This window comes from Sus scrofa, chromosome 9, assembly GCF_054392235.1.
Source record: "Sus scrofa isolate SSC_HxYL_T2T_F1_AM1 chromosome 9, Sscrofa_HxYL_maternal_Yorkshire_Landrace_v2.0, whole genome shotgun sequence".
Lineage (NCBI taxonomy): Eukaryota > Metazoa > Chordata > Mammalia > Artiodactyla > Suidae > Sus > Sus scrofa.
The window spans coordinates 40,178,534-40,195,096 of record NC_139391.1 but is presented as its reverse complement, the minus strand read 5'-3'; the positions used below and the strand labels follow the sequence as shown (position 1 = coordinate 40,195,096).

General features: G+C 46.9%; 1 protein-coding gene across 5 annotated transcripts in view; it reads right to left on the bottom strand.

Annotated features, from left to right (window-relative positions):
* LOC102164325 (uncharacterized) overlaps nt 1-16,563 on the bottom strand; it is a 221,456-nt gene that overhangs the window by 143,566 nt on the left and 61,327 nt on the right. For 2 of the 5 annotated variants that reach the window (XR_002335631.2, XM_084976053.1), the window contains exon 2: nt 3,550-3,743. The exons of 2 other annotated variants lie outside the window; for them this stretch is intronic. The gene's annotated coding sequence lies outside the window, so the exon portion shown is untranslated. Of the gene's footprint in view, nt 1-3,549; nt 3,744-8,310; nt 8,601-16,563 lie in introns of all 5 variants that reach the window. One more of the 5 variants, XR_014815262.1, reaches the window with a different exon arrangement.

Below are 16,563 nucleotides of genomic sequence, written 5' to 3'. Positions count from 1 at the left end.
ACTCCCTCTGTGTGTTGATCCACAAACAATTATGATTAAGAGAGGTTGGGATGTGTGGGTCCACCCCATGAGTAAACGATGCACCATCCAGGGGCTGCTGACCCCATGCACAGAGCTGCCGCATAGCAGTGATCACGTTGGAGGGGAGTTTTCCAGGAAGACAGATCCCGTGTTTCCTGCAGCAGGTGATGGTTTCTGGGGCATCAGTGACATTTCCAGATGTCTACCACAACTGTTATGTGATATGAAAATATTTGTGATTTCTGTTGATGACAAAATCACAGGTCATACTAGTACTGCTGCTTTGTTCCCACACTCGCAATTGAAGGAAGTGCTGCATTTCAGATAGAGGTTAATAAAAATGAAGCTGTAACTTTTTCCTACCCAAGGTCGTAGGCCCATGGATCCAGTTAAGAACTTCTGTTTTATATGATTTGTAGAGGTCCAAGAGAGGGGTTTCCACATTTCAGGTAAGTGAAATTAGGAAAAAAGAGCAAGTTTTGATAACACTAAATTTATTAAATGTAAAAGTTTTTTTCTTCTTGGCTTTAATTTTTTTTTTTTTTTTGGATAAACAAGGTCCTACTGGATAGCACAAGGAATTTCCTCAATACCCTCTGATAAACCACAATGGAAAAGAATATTTTTTAAAAGAATATGTATGTATGTATATATGAATCACTTTGCTGTACAGCAGAAAGTAACACAAAACTATAAATCAACTATATTTCAATTAAGAATAAAATAAAATGCTCCTTTGATAAAATGATGGAGGCCAAAGATAGTGATTTTTTAAATGTCTTTACTAGGTACAAATGAAAAGTTACCAACCCTCACCCACTCCTTTTTTTTTTTTTTTTTTTTTTTTTTTTTGCTTTTTTAGGGCCACACCTATGGCATATGGAAGTTCCCAGGCTAGGTGTCGAATTGGAGCTGCAGCTACCAGTCTACACCATAGCCACAGCAATGCCAGATCCAAGTTGCATCTGCCACCTACACTATAGCTCACAGCAACACCAGCTCCTTTAACCCACTGAGCAAGGCCAGGGATTGAACCCGAATCTTCACAGATACAAGTTGGATTCTTAACCCTCTGAGCTACAATGGGAACTCCCTAAGAATGGGCATTGCTTCTTTTTTTTTTTTTTTTTTTTTGTCTTTTTTTTTGTCTTTTTGTCTTTTGTTGTTGTTGTTGTTGTTGCTATCTCTTGGGCCGCTTCCGAGGCATATGGAGGTTCCCAGGCTAGGGGTTGAATCGGAGCTGTAGATCGTTAACCCACTGAGCAAGGGCAGGGACCGAACCCGCAACCTCATGGTTCCTAGTCGTATTCGTTAACCACTGCGCCACGACGGGAACTCCGGCATTGCTTCTTAAAAACAAGTTCCCTCATCAGGGTACAAAGTGAGCTTACCCATCCCTGTTTATGTAATCATCTCTCCTACGACCCTAGCTCAAGCCATCCCTCGTGTCTTGCAGATCTTACCTCTTAAATGCCCCCTAATCCTTCTTATTCTTTCTATTTCCACCGCCAACTCTAGCCCAGCTAACACTAGCTCTTGTTCCATCTATAAGACTAGTAGGCACAGCCCAACAACTGGTTTTCCTGCTTCCACCAGGGCCTCTTCCAAAGAGCAACCAGTGTGATTTTGTTTTAATGCTAATTCGTTCACATCACTTTCCTGTTGAAAACCTTGCAATGGGAGTTCCCATCATGGCTCAGTGGAAACTAATCTGACTAGCACCCATAAGGATGCAGGTTCGATCCCTGGCCTTGCTCGGTGGGTTAAGGATCGGGCGTTGCCGTGAGCTGTGGTATAGATCAAAGAAGCAGCTTGGCTGCAGTATAGGCCAGCGGTTACAGCTGCGATTTAACCCCTAGCTTGGGAACTTTCATATGCCGAGGGTGCAGCCCTAAAAAGACAAAAATAAAATAAAATAAAACCTTGCAATGAATGCTGGAGAGGGTATGGAGAAAAGGGAACCCTCCCACACTGTCGGTAGAAATGTAAATCGTGCAGCCACTATGGAAACAGTAAGGAGGTTCCTCGAAAAAACGAAAAATAGAGCTACCATCTGATCCAGCAATCCCACTCCTGGGCATCTAACCAGATAAAATTGTAATTTAAAAATATACCTACACCCCTGTGTTCACTGCAGCACTATTTGCAATAGCCAAGACACGGAAACAATCTAAATATCCACCAACAGATGACTGGATTAAGAAGATGTGGTATATATACATATATATACACACAATGGAATACTACTCAGCCATTAAAAAGAAGGAAATAATGCCACTTGCAGCAAAAATCGATGGACCTAGACATTATCATACTAAGCAAAGTAAGTAAAAAAGAGAAGGACAAATGCCATATAATGGAATCTAAAAAAACAACAAATATGAACTTACCAATGAAACAGAAACAGACTCACAGACATAGAAAACAGAACAGACTTGTGGTTGCCAGGGGGGAGGGCGGTGGGGGAGGGAAGGTTTGGGATTTGGGGATTAGCAGATGCAAACTATTACACATAGGATGGATAGGCAACAAGGTCCTACTGTGTAGCATATTCAATGTCCTGTGATAAACCGTAATGGGAAAGAATATGAAGAAGAGTGTATATATGTGTGTGTGTGTCTATGTGGACACGTGTGAACACGTACATGCACATAAATGAATCACTTCGCTGTACAGCAGCAATGAACACAGAATTGTAAACCAACTGTACTTCAATAAAACAAATTCTAAAAAAATCATGAAAAACAAAACCCCTGCAATGGTTTCCTATTGCACTTAGAATAAAATGCAAAGTTCTTAAATTATAAAACCATTATAGAACTTGGCCCTCTCTACCCGCCCCCAGCTTGCTCCCTCTCCCTCACCCCTGCCCTCTCAATTTCACTCGCGTGGGCCCTCTGCACCCCTCTCCTTCCTGTGTCTAGTCAAAGCCTTTAGGTCCTCAGCTCAGCAATCGCTTCCTCAGGGAAATCTTTAAGGAGCACATCTTCTACCAGGACCACATCTGGCCCCTAGCGCTCACACTCACAGCACTCTATACAGTCCTTCCTAGCATTTAACAGAATTTTTGACTACATATTTATTTGCATGATTAGTTGAGTGAAGTGTTCTTTCTCTACTAGAAGGCACGCTCCCTGTCTTGTTCATCATTGGATCCCCAGCATCTAATACAGTATAAGCATTCAAACAATATTTGTGGTGTGAATTAAAGGATGTTCACAGATGGTCACAGATGCTCCTGGAAGTAGCCTCATTTCCAAAGAGTAACTGGTTTCATAAACATTACACACGATCCTGTTCCCCAGCTTCCAGAGTCCTGCTCACAGGCACAACAACTGGACACTTGTCCACTCCCTCTGGGCACAGTGCTGAAGGTGAGGGAGCTGTGGGGTCCCCTACTGTGCCCCTAAGGGTGACCTAAGTCTCCACGCACACTCTGCAAGTCATGGAAGGAGCCAACATTGCATAATGCATGTTAGGGATGGGTTGTTTGTGTCCCCCCAAAAAATTCGTATGTTGAAGCCCTACCTCTCTGAATGTGATGGTATTGGGAGGTGGTATCTTTGAGAGGTAATAAGGTTTAGACGAATTCATGAGAGTTGGGCCCTCACAATAGGAGTAGTGTCCTTAGAAGAAGAGGAAGAGGCTAGAATTTTCTTGAACTCTCTTAGACTTGAACTTAAACTCTCTGCCATGTGACGACACAGCGAGAAGGCAGCCATCTGTAAAACAGAAAGAGAGACCTTCCCAGATGACAGCTCTACTGGCACCTTGATCTTGAATTTCCCAGCGTCCAACCTGAGAAATAAATGTTTGTTGTAAAAGTCATCCAGTCTATGGGATTTTGTTACAGCAGCCCAAACTGACTCAGTCAACTCATCAAAAGTGTAGTCTGGAGAAACAGAGACATGCCCTTACCAGTTTTGTTTCCTGGGGCTAGGTACACAATATCTGTTGCCCATTCATAAAATGGGATAATAAGAGTACAAACTGTGGAGTTCCCATGGTGGTGCTGCGGATTAAGGATCCAGCCTTGCTGCAGCTGTGGCCTAGGTCGCAGCTGTGGCTTGAATTTGACCCCTGGCCCAAGAATTTCTATATGCCACAGGTGTGGCTCAAAAAGAAGAAGGGGGGGTGGGGAGGAGAAGGAGGAGGAGGAGGAAAGTGTATAAACTACATGGAGCTGCCATGAGGAATAAATGAGATAATATATGTGAGGGTTTTAACTTCCACATGTGAGCACAGTATAAACATTCAGCAATGGGTATCTTTTTGTTTGAACTGCTAGCACAGAGCTGAAACAGAGTCTTAGAGATCAAGTCATAAACAATCTGACTTCACAGACTTGGAAACATGCTCCAAAGAGGCTCCAGTGGCAGAACCAGCAGAAGGAGCCAAGTTAACAGCTCCCGTTTGGTGCTGTTTCCATCACAGCCTACACACACTCCGATTCTCTGTGCCTGGACAGCTCAGGGCCCTCCCAGGGCTGGGAAATGGTGTGAAAAAGAAACAGCCAAGGGCTTCTTTCGTCCAGGTCCAGAGTGGGTTGAGCTCTTGAGTAAATGCAGAAAGGGCCAGCAGGTGCTTCTCTGCGCCAGTAGCATACCCATTCTCCCAGAGCAGAAGGAGACACAGCTCAGGAGAATGTCCTACTTAATCCTGGACCATCCATCGCTTTTACTGGGCCTTCCTGGGGAGGATATTCCAGGCTATTTATCGGGCTTTCTGTCAACATTGTGGTCATTCTCTCTCTGTCCTGGGACCAATAGAGATTAATTTCTTGGTAATGGCCTCCTATCACGCCAAGACCCAAAGGATGGTTTGTGAGGATGCAATTCAGAAACAGCCTCAGAGTTCCCATCGTGGCACAGTGGAAACGAATCCAACTAGCCACCATGAGGTTTCGGGTTCGATCCCTGGCCTTGCTCAGTGGGTTAAGGATCCAGCATGGCCATGAGCTGTGGTGTAGGTCGCAGACTTGGTTCGGATCTGGTGTTGCTGTGGCTGTGGCACAGGCCAGCAGCTCCAGCTCTGATTCGACCCCTAGCCTGGGAACTTCCATATGCCAAGGGTGTGGCCCTAAAAATGACAAAAGAAAAAGACAAAAAAAAAAAAAAAAAAAAAAAGGAAGAAAGAAAGAAAAGAAACTGCCTCACAGGCACACATGCAACCAAACAGAAAATAGGTTCCTAGAGGCCTGAGGTCACCGCTGAGTAGCTGCTGGACAGCAGCTCATATTGCTAAGTTCTGAAACAACTGGAAAGAAGAGAGAGAGTAGGAGACAGACGGACAGAGAAGAACCTGTGAGAGATCCGTGAGCCAATGGGGGCAACACAATTAATCACAACACAGTCAGTCACTTCAAAAGGGCATCCTTCCCCTAGAGAAAAGATTGAAGGGAAACAGGCAGGCAGATGTAAGAAAAAATTCCAAGCCTACTGATGGGAATCTGTCGTCTGTTCTTACGATCCGGGCACACCCATCCCTTCTGCACGAGGCAATCAGCTTAAGCCTCAGGTAAATAGAGGACAGAAAAACCTTTCAAGAGACAGGCGAGTCGGGCAGAGATGGCTCGTTCCGTGACACGCTGCCCACATCTCCTTCCCTGTGGTCTTTGTAATGAGACACATCCAGGGCCCCTCTACACTGAAGCCCCTAAGCTCCTGGCTGATAATGGCAATCCCAGGACCCCAAGCAGCTGCTCCCAGAATGCACTGCACTTGTCTTTGTCGCCTTCCTCTGCCAAAGCTGCTCCCTCTGCCTGGAACCCCCTTCTCTGGCCTCTTTACCCACCTTGTCCACCACCGTTTGCCTGGAAGGCGGCCTTTCAGCAGCAGCTCCTGCTGAAAGCCTCATCTGCCGTCCCCAGGTGGCTTTACAAGCTTCCTCTGGTGGGTTCCAGTGGCGCCTTGTTCCCACCCCCGTTGTGACAATGATCACACAGCTGTAACTACCACTTCTAAGACACATTCTTCCCCACATTTTTATGTTCTGATAGGTCACCATACCCACTCCCATTGTGACAATAATGATTACTTTGCTCATATTGCTAAGTTCTGAAACACACTGTATTTTTTCACATTTGAATGTTTCTAAAATCGGGGTGTTTTGCAACAAGGTGTGCATTTAGTGTGGTCGTGTTTCTGACTTTTTTTTTTTCCTTCTGAAAAGCTGTTATTATGTTGAGAGTGCCTTTTAACATCAAAGAACTATGTTACTTGTTCATGTGTCTTCATGTGTCCGACCTCTGAGCATCCTGCATCCCCACCCCTTCACAGAGCACTTGCTCTGTGCTGCCACTGCTCCATGTTGGAGGGAGGGAGGAAGGAGGCAGAAAGAGAGGAAAAAGAGGAGGAAGGGAGGGAAATTGCTTCCACTGTAACTGGAAAGCACCATCACATCTGCTCTCCTTTCATTTGATTTCCCATCAGAGGGCAATGGGGTTTCTCCCCCAGAGATTGCCTTAGAATTTCCTTCCTCCTGCTATTCCCATGTCTGCTATAGATCAACCACAGGGCACGAGGGTCCTTGGGCACCTAGGGCAAGGGCTGTGAAGGGGAAACTGATCAGGAGGAAACTCACAGGTTCAGAGTCATCCTTGAATTCAGCTTCACCAGGTAGGAGACTCTGCTGTGAAATCTACATCCCGCACGATCTCCATCACATCTCCACACATCATTTGGCCCACGGAACATGCCACGCTCTAGCCTGATCCTTATCTTTCCATCCATATTTCCCAAGGCTCGGGTCAGCTGATTTTCTCATTTTCCATGGCTCATGCCCTGCCAGTGACCTCTTCTCTTGCCCCCAGTTATTCCATGACATCTTCTTTGATCCCCCTGTCCTCCCAGATCCCACTGTCCTCTGCACAGCATGTGTTGTCTGAGCTGGACCAGTTAGTAGGGGTTATGCTGTAGCTGGTGTTTTATAGCATTTCCCACTGCAGAAGGCTAAGCACATAATTAATGCTCAAACACACGATGGAAACAAATTAATACCATGACTGCCTTTGGGGGCTCCTCCTCCCTTTATCATTTCCTTGGTCCACACTTCCATACTCTCAGCCCAAACAACTCCCTCTCTCCGAGGCTCCCAGGTCGGTTGAGAACTATGCCCTTGCCTCTGGTTTTTTTTTTTTTTTTTTTCAGGTATTTTTGTTGGAGATGCACGTGGACCACACCCCAAATAGCCCCTGGAACCTGGACCCCATCAGACATCGCTCTGATCTGGCCTCTCCTTTTCGGCTGCTGCATCTTTCTTACAGGTTCTTCTCTGTTCTGGTCAAATAACCACCCTCCTGGATTCCTCTGCATATTGACCTCAAGGTGGCATTAGAAGTAGGGGAAGGGGGAGTTCCCGCTGTGGTGCACTGAGTTAAGAATCTACTGCAGTGGCTTGGGTTGCCGTGGAGGCACGGGTCCATCCCCGGCCTGTTGCATTGAATCCGGCATTGCCACAACTTCCACATGCCCTGGGTACGGCCATAAGAAAGAAGAAAAAGTGGAGAGGGGGGCAGCCACTTGACACTGTTGCCTTATGTGGAATTCACAGCCAACTGACTCTCTTAGGTTCTATGGACCTGAGCTGCTGTTCAATCAGGCTTTTCATTCTTTATATGATTTTGTAAACTGGTGTCATTTATATTTGCCCTATAAAAGGCCATCATGTTTAGCCTCATCATTCCAGCTGGTGGTGATCATTCTGAGGCTTCCTTCTGTCTTTTCAATTGCCCAGCAGGGTGGAAACAAAGTAGACCCAGGATTTATGGTGACCTGGATAAAAGAAGGAACACTGTGTCTATATCAGGGCTTCAGTTCGCTTCTTAGCCCCAAGATGCCACTGGCCTAGCCAGCAGCAGCCTTTCAGGGCTCATTTATACAAAAATGGAACATGCCCAGTAACTAGTGTCTTATCCCAGCCCACCTCCACCCTGGGCTCCTCCCACAGCGCTCCTGGTCTCAGTGTCATCATGCCCCACCCCAGGCAGCCACAGCAGGAGCCAGAAAGGCCTTCCTAACTTCTCTTTCACCTCCAGCCCCCATGTGGATCAGTCCTTGGGCCCATTCTCTGATGCGATCTCCTAAACAATAAAGTTCAGCCACCACTCCCTCTGACGTTTCAGCCCATCTTCGTGGACTCTTCCCCCTCCTTCATCTATTTAACTTCCATGTTTCCAGCTCAGCTTAAACCTCACTTCCTCCAGGAAGGTTTCCTGTCCCATCAATTAGCTTGGGGGCTCCAGCCACCAGCTTTCCCAACATGCTTTCTCTGTCCTGTCAACCAACTCACTGCGTGTTGCTGCTTCTATAACACTTCCCAGCTGCATCCACGTTCTATGAGTCTATGAGGAGTCTGTTTTGCTCATCATCACATTCCCAGCATATAGTAGATATTCAATAAGTATTTCTTGAATTATTAAGCAGCTGTACCATGACCTTGGCTGGGCAAGTTTTAAATCACTGGCAAGGGGTTTGGCTCAAAGCCTATGAAGTCTCCTGCCTAGAAGGAAAGAATACCAGCTGTGGCTCCTGGTGAATAGTGGGAGTCGTGTCCAACTTCACGAGCCTCAGCTTCCTCATCTGAAAAGTGAAAATAAAAATTTATCATAGGGGGTTGTCGCAGTGCTCAAAGGAAATGATGTGTAGGAATGTGGTCCCAAACTAAAAAGCATGGTTCCAGCACAAGCGTATTCATGGACATCCCATCCCTCCGTGAGTGGCCCTGACCTGACTTCAGAGGTTGTACCAAAGACCCCCAGAGGCTCAACCGTGAGCACTGGTGCTCATCAGTTTAGGTCCACTACTAAGTCCTGGAGGTCCTTTTCTTATTCTTTCTCAACCTTCTCTGCTGTCCTCATTCTCCTACATCCCTGGGCCACTTCCAGAAGCTTTCATAACTACCACTTCTACTGCCTTCTCTTGGTGGAGGGTTTAATGATCCCAGAGGCCCTAGAAATACTTTGAATTAAAACACAAAATGGAGAGCACTGTGCGTTGTAGTGAAACAGCAATTAGGAGCGGCAGTCACCATGTGCTCGGGAGGGCAAGAGAGCCAAGGAGAAAAGGAATAAAGTGACCTCATAAAGACACTTCATTTCATTACCACCAGGCACAGTTTCCCATTATTGCTCTTGGTGTTTAATGGTTTTATGATTCCATCTATTGATGCTTAGCTAGTTCATTAATTGTGCTGCTAAAAATACAATTATCTCCAACCAAACCTTCATCACTAATAAGAGGGAGGGGAAAAAAAGCCTTCGTCATTCCCAGAAAGCAGGGGGGCGGACACACATGGGTAGTGACTCCTCGGCCCCAAAGTTTTCGTGGACACTGAGATTATAATCACACAAGTTTCATGCAGCCAGTTTTAAAATTTAATCCAACAACGGCTCTATTATTTAGCTGACTCTGTACCAGTGCCGTGCACCCAAACAACACTGGCTTTGATTGAGTCATCTGAGTCCACCCAGCACAATGCTGGTGACAACTGAGAGCTACAAAGTTCTGCTCAACTGCTCCTTCATTCACTAGGTGCTCACTAAGGCCCTCCTGTGTGCCAAGCCCTGGTTAGGCAGACAGAGATACCTAACATAGGCAGGGCCCCGATTCTGAGAAGCTGACAGTCTAGCAGATAATGTGTATTCTTGGGGATCAGAGGAAGAATTCCAGGAGTTGAGCTGGGGCTCAGGGAGGACCTCCACTCCTGATGTGGAATGGGGGGAGGAGACAGTGGGTACCAGCCAGGCAGAAGCTGAGAATGGCTTTCCATCTCACTTGGCATCAAGCCATTACAATGGCCTCCCAGGCCCTGCAGGGTCTGTCCTTAGGACCCATCCTTTTTATCTCCCCTCCTACCCACAAGAGGTGGGAGCCAGTAAAGATAACCCAGGTCTGCAGTCAAGAAGGGGCTGGGGCCTAATAAAAACCTATTTAGGAGTTCCTGCTGTGGCTCAGCAGTTAGCAAAACTGACTAGCATCCATGAGGACGCAGGTTCGATCCCTGGTCTTATTCTGTGGGTTAAGGACCTGGCGTGGCCATGAGCTGTGGTGTAGGCGCAGACATGGCTTGGATCCAGCATTGCTGTGGCTGTGGTGTAGGCCAGCAGCTGCAGCTCCAATTTGACCCCTAGCCTGGGAATCTCCATATGCCACAGATGCTGTCCTAAAAAGCCAAAAAGAAAAAAAAAAGAAAAGAAAAGAAAAGAAAAGTAAAGATCTGTAGGTTTCCTGCATGTTCCAACGGGAGTCTCCCTGTTTTGTTTTTTTTTTTTTTTTTCTTCTAGAACCCAAACTGCTTTTGATAGTCTGTATCCCTGGCTTCATTTCCTATTACAGTTGTCCCTCAGAATCCATGAGGGATTGGTTCCAGGACTCTTTGAAGATACCAAAATCCGTGGATGCTCAAGTCTCTTATAAAATGGACAGTACAGTCTGCTCTCCATACCCAGGGTTTTAAATCCATGCTTGGTTGAATCTTTGGATGTGAACCTACAGATACAGAGCACACCTCTTCCCCTGCACATTCTGCTCTCACCCCTTTATTGTTCCTTGACTGGCAAGCCCCAGGGCCTTTGCATTTGCTGTGTCTCCACCTAAAATGTTCTTCCCACCGATTGTGCCAGAGCCCACTCCCTCACTCTTTCAGTGAAATACCCCTTGTCAGTAAACCTTTCCTGCCCACCCACCCACTCCCACCACTCCCTACCCTTTTCCCTATTTTATTTTTCTCTCTAAATCTTACCATCATCTGAGATACTGTTACCTTTTTTATATGTTTGTTCGATATTTCTCCCAACAAAAATGTGGGTTCTAAGGGGGTGGGAACTTTTTGTTTTGTTCACTAGTGATTCCCCAGTACTACAACAAGATCTGGCATGTGGAAGGTATTCAATAAATACCTGTTAACCTGAATGTTCTTATTGCTTACGTGCTGTCTCTCAACCCCAAGCCCACCCTCCATATACTGCTCTACAAGGCCCTGGATCCTTTGCCAGTGGGCTTCCTCGGAAGCTTTCTCAATAAAAAATGCTGGAAGAGAACAGAAGGTGAGAGAAAGGGAGAAGCTATTGCTCTTCCTCTAACTCTCTCACTCCTTCTCTCCTCCTTTCTTCTCTTGGTGATGTCTCTATAGAAGCCGTGTTCTTTCCATCATCCCAACTCTAGCTGAAACCTCCATGGGACTCTGGAGGCTAGGACACCCTCCCTACCCCACCCCCATACTCCACGATTCTGGTACCACCTCCCCCTCCCTTCAGATCCCCGACCCCAGCTGTGGCAGCTTCTTCCAGCTGTTAATAGGCTCTGGGGTGCTTCACAATCACCCTCTTGCTGTCCTAGGCTTTCAACACCTACACAACCTAGAGCCTGTATTCACACTCTCTTGGGGGCTTCCCAGTGTGGCCATGCCCCTTCTGGCCAGCCGCCCCGGTGAGGGTCACCTCTGCAAGGTCTCTATAATAGAAGGAAGTATTCGAGCTGGCTCTGCCCTCCTTGAGGCAGCCCCAGCTCCGTTAGGAAGAGAGATGCCTGAGAAAAGATAACTGACAACAGGCAGGACCGTCAATGACACAAAAAGAAGACAATGTGTGTGCAGAAGGCTCCCAGGGAGAGAGAACTTTCTAGAACTGTGCTTTTCTTCGTGTTCCTATTACTTTCAAGGAGAGCGTTTCTGAGAGTTGAGAATTATGCTGGCTCCTGGCTTCCTCTCAGTCTTTACAAGGACCTCACGATGTTATATAGTCCTTATCATCCCCACTTTATAGACGCCCTAAATCATACAGATGGTGAACAGTCAAGGTGGACTTGAACCCTGGACTGCCTGACCTTCAGAACCCACACCCCTTCCATCACACCCTATCCTCAGCCCTCAGTATGTGTGTGCATGCACGCATGTGTGCACAAACACACACACACACACACACACACACACAGGCCTTATCTACTGTGTACAGAGGCAATTATTTTTTGGAAAAAGCAACATAGAACACATTGCCAGATGCATTCAGAGAAGCCAAATCTTTCATAATCCTTCCTAGGGTGTTTTATTGTTTGCACAAGAAAATAGATTTTTGTGAGGTTTTCTTTCATTGTGCTTTGTTATAATAATGATAAGTCTGGTTCGAAAGTAAAGCAAGCAAATTGTAAAACTGGAGATTTATTCTTTACCTGGCAGAGCTTTGTGTGGAAACAGGGCTGCATTGAGAGAATGACTTGGTCCTGGGGACTGGCCTCCGCCCCAGGGAACCTGGTCTGTTTGGCTTTGGGCTGGGGCGTGTGGGGAGCAGCTGGGTTGATAAAGGTCAGTCCACCCGGGACACCCCCTCTAGCCACCAAATGCCTCGGGCATGTCTCCTCATCCACAGAACAGACATGCATCCATCACCTATAGGGTACCAGGCGCTGGAAATAATAAACAGCTCTGCCCACAAGATGCTCAGTCTGATGAGGAGAGTGAAGGGAAGTTAATTAGTATAATTCAACGTAAAAGTGCTATAGCACAGCCTGTGGGAGCACCCCGGGGAATTCTAATTCCGCAGGACTGGAAGGGGCAAGATCAGGTGTTAAGAAAACTGTAACAGGGAGTTCCCGTCTTGGCTCAGTGGTTAATGAATCCGACTAGCATCCATGAGGATGCAGGTTCAGTCCCTGGCCTGGCTCAGTGGGTTAAGGATCTGGCGTTGAGCTGTGGTGTAGGTCACAGAGGCTGCTCGGATCCTGCATTGCTGTGCCTGTGGTGTAGGCCAGCAGCTACAGCTCCAATTCAACCCCTAGCCTGAGAACCTCCATATGCCTCGGGGGCAGCCCTAAAAAAAGAAAAAAAGAAAGAAACTATAACAAAATCAAAGCTAGAAAGCCAGGGCTTTGAAGGTTAAGGAAGACTTTCTTCTGTAGTTGGATAAGGGCAGAGGAGAGAATTCCTGAGGATCCAGCAAGAGCAAAGCCAGCGAGAATTCGCAGTGCGGGTTGTGGGCACCATGAAGGGGGAACAGAATTGGGGGGAGAGGGGTGGGTTGTGGGTTGAAACTAGGGATTAGTCCGAGGTTGAGGAGTTGTCTTTTTTTTTTTTTAATTCCTGTTCGAACACAGCCTGATTCATTTCCAAACCTGGCTTAATTGATATTTTAATTATATGCTTACACCTGCAACAATTTCAAATGAGAGCAGGTACCTGAAATGAGATAACGTATGTGCAAGCACTGAATGAGCTGTGAAGCGTTAGACAAACTGCTGTTCATGTGGTTTGGCATTGTTCTAAGATTCCTGAGGCGAAGTACCAAATTCATTCCCAGACATATTCACGGCTCCCCTGTCACAGCACAACCCCAGCCAGGAGCCGGGAGGCCCCAGTGAGGAAGGACAAGATACACCCCCAAACACCTGCCCACCTGGCGTGATGGCTCCCATCACCCACTCCTCATGGATGTCAGGACTTCTTAGACCAATAATGAGGCCTTCAGACCATAAACCCTTCCAGACAGGCCCCTCATTAAACCAAAACACCGGTTCAATGGTGTTGTGTGGTGGAAAGGTCACTGACTTAATTTCTCACCCCAACTCTCCACCCGAGTGGCCCTGGGGAGCTGGGAGTCCTCTGGACCTCAGTGGCCTCGTTGGGAATATTCAGAGATGATGGCAACACCTGCACAGGGTTCGCAACTCTCTGGGGCCTCCCCGTAGAAAGCAGAAGCAGACACTCTGTCTTCACACCCATCTCATCTCTTTGTGGCTGTGCTGGCCACACCAGGGTGGCAGGATGCAGAAACAGGAAGGGAAGTGACAGAGAGCAGGGTGGGCGCTCCAGGAGTCTGCGTTCCAACACGGACTCGGCCCACGGCTTTGGATGTGTCCCTGATGAGCCCTTGACTGGCTTAGTTTCCTCTCCTGCCAAAAAAAAAGACTGTCAAGGAAACCCCCAACCCCAGCTCATCCAAAAAGCTACCCAAATGCTCTATCTGTATCGCGTATCTACTCTTTGCTGGCAATGTGAGCTGCACTGGGCCGCAAAGATTTTTTAATAATAATATTTAAGAACATATTTTTCAAATAATAAGACACAGCCTCTCAGAATTCAGGCAGACTTCTAGAAGTATGAATACTTCCTATTTAAAGTCAGTGGTTTTCCTGGTGCCTTTTGGAGTAGACAGATAATTACGAAAGAGTCATCCACGTGCTAGGATGGAGTGGAGATTTTCAGAGCCAGGTCCTAGTACAGGGCTAGGCACAAAGTCGGTGCCAATAAACAGAGGCCTTAAGAACGGGGCACTGTGAAAACACTGAGAAGAGGTGCTCAGCCCACGGGTACCTCACTCCTTGACAGGTGGCGTCAAGGAAAGCGTCCTGAGGGAGCAACTTCTGGTGCCTGTGTTTTTTTCTTTTCTTTTTACAGTCACACCCACAGCATAAGGAAATTCCCAGGCTAGGAGTCGAATCAGAGCTGTAGCTGCCGGCCTACACCAGCCCTCAGGGCAATGCCGGATACTTAACCCACTGAGCGAGGCCAGGGATCGAACCCTCATCCTCACAGACACTATGTTAGGTTCTTAGCCTATTGAGCCACAACGGGAACTCCAGGTGCCTGTTATTGCATCACTACCACTTTGGAAACCCTTGCCTGGCCGAGGGGCTGGCAGGAGAGCCACCCTCTAGGGAGTGTGAGGCAAGAGAGCAAGGGACCCGTTTCCACCCTTCTGAGGGGCTGTTGTGTTAATACCGCATCTGTTAAGAGATGCCCAGGAGGTTGTAAGATATTTTCAGGCGTGGGAGCAGTCGGGGCCAGGGAGGGAATGGTTATGGGAGCAAAGAAGCCCCCACTCAAACTGAAGTGTGTTTACAAACACGACCCACATCTACCTGTCAAAGGAGGCCCATTGCTGGCAGCCTGATTTTTGCTGAGTCACTGGCTGTCTTGCTCAGCAGAAGCAGAGCAGAATCCAGGCCTAAATTTCTTATTACATCTCCTTCCTATAACTTCTTGATAGAATCATCATATCAATCAGACCTTTGCCTTCATGCCCGAAGAGTGAGCTCTCCCAAGACCAGCTCCATCAGCTCGTTCTAATCCACGCAGAAATCTAGTCCAGCGGAAAAACAGGGCAATCTCATTGTTTAACTGGTCGCATCCTAAGCCAGCAGCACAGCAGATGCTCTGCCCACATCAACAGACGTGCACACTGCTGGATGCTTCTGCTTCTCCAGAGAACCCCCAGTACTGACAGAATTGGTGGCACTCAAATTAGATCATTTGAGGAGAGTTTAGCAGAGAGAGTATGCATGGGCAGAGCAGAAGGAGACCTCGGGAACAGTGCAGTGATCTGAGGCTAATAACAGCCTGGCACCCTAATCACCCTGAAAGGCCGAGAGGGAAAGTGGTCATTGGAGCCCAGATGCAGAGAGCAACGTATGGAGAGAACCCCCCAGCAGGAGCTGTGACTTCCACAGAGCGGTGCAGCCAGATGGTGCAACCTTACAGGAAGAAAACCAAGGGAATCACTTCCCCAGCCACTCTCTCCTGCCTCCTTCTGCTCTGCTTCCCGTGATCCCCATTGGCCCAACTCCAGCAGAAGCCAAAAGGTGAAAACATCCTCTGATAGAGTCTATGCAGGTCAGCTGCCTGGCGGAAAAGCAGGTTGAAGCAGATGAGGGGTTAGACAGACTGACAAACAGAAGCTATCTAACGCCACCCCTATGTTCACTGCACACTGTCTGCAATAGCCAGGACATGGAAGCCGCTTAAAGGTCTATTGACGGAGATTGGATAAGGACGATGTGGTACATCTATACAATGTAATACTACTCAGCCATGAAAAATAACAAAGTAATGCCATTTGCCACAACATGGATGGACCTAGAAATTATCATGCTAAGTGTGGTAAGTCAGAGAAAGACAAATATCATATGAGATCACTAATACGTGGAATCTAATAAAAATGACACAAAAGAACTTACAAAACAGAAAGAGACTCAAAGATTTTGAAACCAGAGTAATGGTTACCAAAGGGGAAAGTTGGGGGGGGCATAAATTAGGGGGTTGGTATCGACATATACACACTACTACATATAAAGTAGATAGATGACAAGAACCTACATAGCACAGGCAAATCTACTCAATCCTGTATAATAACCTATATGGGGAAAGAATCTGAAAAGGAATGGATATACGTGTATATATGTGTGTGTATATATATATATATATATATATATATATAAAACTGATTTACTTTGCTCTACACCTGAGTCACACTGTAAATCAACCCTCCTCCAAAAAATTTTTTTAAATAAAAATAAAAAAACAGACGCACTCGAGCACACCCCACTAAGGCAAACCACAAGAGAGAGTCAACTTCAAATACGTACCAAAGCAAAATGGGCATTAAAAACAGCAAATTTTGGGTGATGGATGGACCCAATCAAGTAAGATCTCTCCTGCCTCTGACCTCCCCTCTGTGCTCCTGCCAACCCCAAAGAGGTCAGAAACTGCAGAGGGTCAGCAGAGTTGAGGGCAGAGAAAGAAGGCACAAAGCAGGGAGAGAGCGGGGCTGGTTGT